Source organism: Hakea prostrata, chromosome 7 (assembly GCF_041222555.1).
Source record: "Hakea prostrata isolate BN-2017 chromosome 7, UWA_Hpros_2, whole genome shotgun sequence".
Taxonomy (NCBI): domain Eukaryota; kingdom Viridiplantae; phylum Streptophyta; class Magnoliopsida; order Proteales; family Proteaceae; genus Hakea; species Hakea prostrata.
Window position 1 is genome coordinate 55,311,105 of NC_142606.1, and position 3,164 is coordinate 55,314,268.

Genomic DNA, 3,164 nt, shown 5'->3' on the forward strand with positions numbered 1-3,164 from the left:
GTTTGATGTGAAGAAAAGGGTCAATCATCTCTTTATTTCTTTTTAGATTCTATAAAGGACTGTAATAATGTTTAGGATGAAAAAACATCATAATTCAAAAACATCAAGGATATAGACCTTTACATGCTTAAAAATAATTAGGATAAGGAAAGGAATGAAAGGGTGGGAATTGGAGAATAAGAAAATTTAATATCAACATCGATTTCTTAGAGGAAGAAAATATCCAATCAACGTCAAATCGCCATAAAAGAAGACCTGAGTTTCTCAATGCGTTTAGATCCAACTCATATAAGATAGTCATACAAGCATCAACAACCCATCACGACATAGTTGTACTCAAACCCACCTGCTTGCTCTTTGATGGAAAGAACATCCCACTCAAGTCTTCCCCCATTTTTGTCCTCTGGACACCATAAATGTAGCACAATAACTTCACCATTAGTGCCTTTATGTCTACCAACCAAAAGAAACTTGTCACCACATTCTTTGAATGCTAAACCCTAACCGTTGTTAGAGTCAACCTTGACTGGTAATCTCTTTTTCTGAATAAGGGATCAGATTTCTATTAGAATAAAATTATAGATTGAAATACACACTCAGGAACCATAACACTCATCCTACAACAGCAGTTGCCTCACATACACCAAAACTCCTGATTCCAATACGAATTAACCAAAAAAGCAACACAGAAAGTATCCAAACTCAGGAACCTAATGCCTGAACTTGGGAGCTCAAGAGCATCCCATCACAACTCCTTGCTGACATGTTCAGGCCCTGACTGGGAATCTCTTCGCAACATTCCATGTATTATTTGTTTTATCGTATTTCTTCACCTCATTTGTAGTTAGATCAGCAGCCCAAAGCTGATTATTAACAACCACCATCAGGGTAGGAGACCACATAGGTCCACCCCAACCAAGGAACATGTTATTTATCCTCCTCCATGTTCTTGTCTCCATATTATATTCTTCCCTACAAGTTAGACGGTCAGATTGACTGTTAATTCCTCCAGTAACATAAAATTTATCATCCATGAAGAATCCTGAACAAAGTTTACAAGGCAAATTCATATCTGGCAAACTTTCCTTAGAACCCAGTTCGGAATTGAAAAGTTGAACAGATCTTGTCACTTCCTCCAGCAACATTAGCAACTTCTTCAGAACTACTTGAACCAAACAAACAATGGGATAGACTCATTAAGGGGCATCTACACCATCGATGATTGAGCTTACTGTACATCCATGTTGAAAATCCTGATAGTTCCTGACCAAAAACTAGCGGCTCAGTTCCTCTAGCAAGAGATTCTTTGTCTGCATATGTGAAGTAATCATCGTATGGCATTCTAGCAAGGTAACCTCATCCACCTTTGTCTTGTAGGATCAAAAGCTTCCCAAGGCATATTGCCACAAGCTAGATAAACTCATTGTTCAATGACACGCATCTGCTGCCTCAATTTGTAAAGATTTGGGTAATCTGATCTACTTGCCCAAGTAAGAATATCTGTGGCAATGTCATCATAAACACAAGGTATAAGACTATCACCTGATGACTGACCAGTGGAATCCCCATCTGATTACTACAAAATGCAAGAAATAAAACATGTGAGGTAGCAGAAAATCAAAATTACATGGTACCATGGAGACAAATCATTATTCAATTGCTACCGTGCAACTAAAGTTCTACTTTTGGAAACATGAGAAATATCAGTCTTTGGTAGGTTCTAAAATGAAAAAACTAAGCTAAATAATCCAAGTTTTTGTACAATTGATATTGCCTATAAGGTTCAGAAGCAATTTGAATCTTTTATCTCTGAGATTTCAAGCATGCAGAAATACCAACAAGCTATTATGCAGAAAGTCATTGTAATAGAATATGTTCAAGATTTTAAGAGCTTAAAAGACCTTAAGTATGTTGGTAAGTGCAGTTTTTCCTTTCTTGGACCCAGAGATCATGCTTCAATAGTTAGACTATTGCCCCCAGTTCATTGTCTTGCTGAGATATCCAAACAGACATTTATCACTATGAACTAAATGAATGAAAGATCAGCTGCTTAGCTTAATCATTTTACAGTGACAAAGCAGATTGAATAACAACCATGTTCTTAAACTGGTTTCCTCATTGTGCCTGTTGATGAGGCCAGGATTTCCTTTTTCAGCTTCGTGCATGCTTGACAGTCTATGTCAACTTCATCTGAAGTACTAGGACAAACTGATGAAGTTTCGCCATTTATATCTATGGTAGTATGTATGGTTCGTATATAAGTGCATGGGACATTTAAGGACAAACCACTTTTTTAAGGGGAGAAGTGCTGAAATAGTTAGAAAGAAGTAGACTAATGATTAAAAACTAATGGACTAGAACACACATCTCAGGATTAACTGCAAGTGGGCTTCTGATTTGCAGGCAAGAGAGCTGAAGTTGAAAAGGAATATACTGGAATCAAGTAAGAAGTAGTCCATTAAACGAGAGGACTTCCATTATTTAGATAGAGAGGATTTAACAATACCAAACGGAGGGTAGGGACCAACGAATTGGCCAATGACCACAGATTGCCAATGGAGGATACCAGCTTCAATGGTAGAGGAGGGGCAGCAAACAATAGGAGAAGGGGACGGGGTCAAAGGGGGAAAAAGAAGAGGGAGCAGTTGGTGGGAGGGGGCCAGAGGGAGAGGGAAAGAGGGAATTCCAGGGTCTGGCTGCTGCTGGGTTAATGGAGGAAGATTTACAACAAAGGTCGGGAGAGGATGAAGGGTGAGGCCCGTCAGGCAGAGGGTTGGAAGATGACATCGTTTCACCAGTAGCAGTATTATCAAACAGTTGATGGAAGGTAGAAGGAAGACAAGAAGAAGAGAATAATGGGAGAGAGTGGAGAAAAGGAAAAAGAAACTCATCTCTCCTACCATGTCCCTCATCTTATTGAGTTGTTGCTTAACCAAAAGGGGGGAAATGATGATGTCTAGACATATAGTTCTAACAAATCAATCATAACTTCGTTTTTGCTGCAAGTTATTTAGAATTGGGTCCAATATTAATATTGTTATTTTGGGCCAAGTCTCGTGTTATAAGTTCCTTTTAATTTATGTTTAGAAGTACCAGGCTTACAATGCATATTTTACATTGTAGTTAGGTTTTTTTGCAGGAAAAATAAGATGGTAGATGCTTTC

The 3,164-nt window shown here is 38.3% G+C and overlaps 1 pseudogene; it reads right to left on the bottom strand.

Annotated features, from left to right (window-relative positions):
• Positions 1-308: 308 nt before the first annotated feature.
• Positions 309-2,459, bottom strand: LOC149011416 (F-box/kelch-repeat protein At5g60570-like; annotated as a pseudogene).
• Between the last annotated feature and the right edge of the window lie 705 nt (positions 2,460-3,164).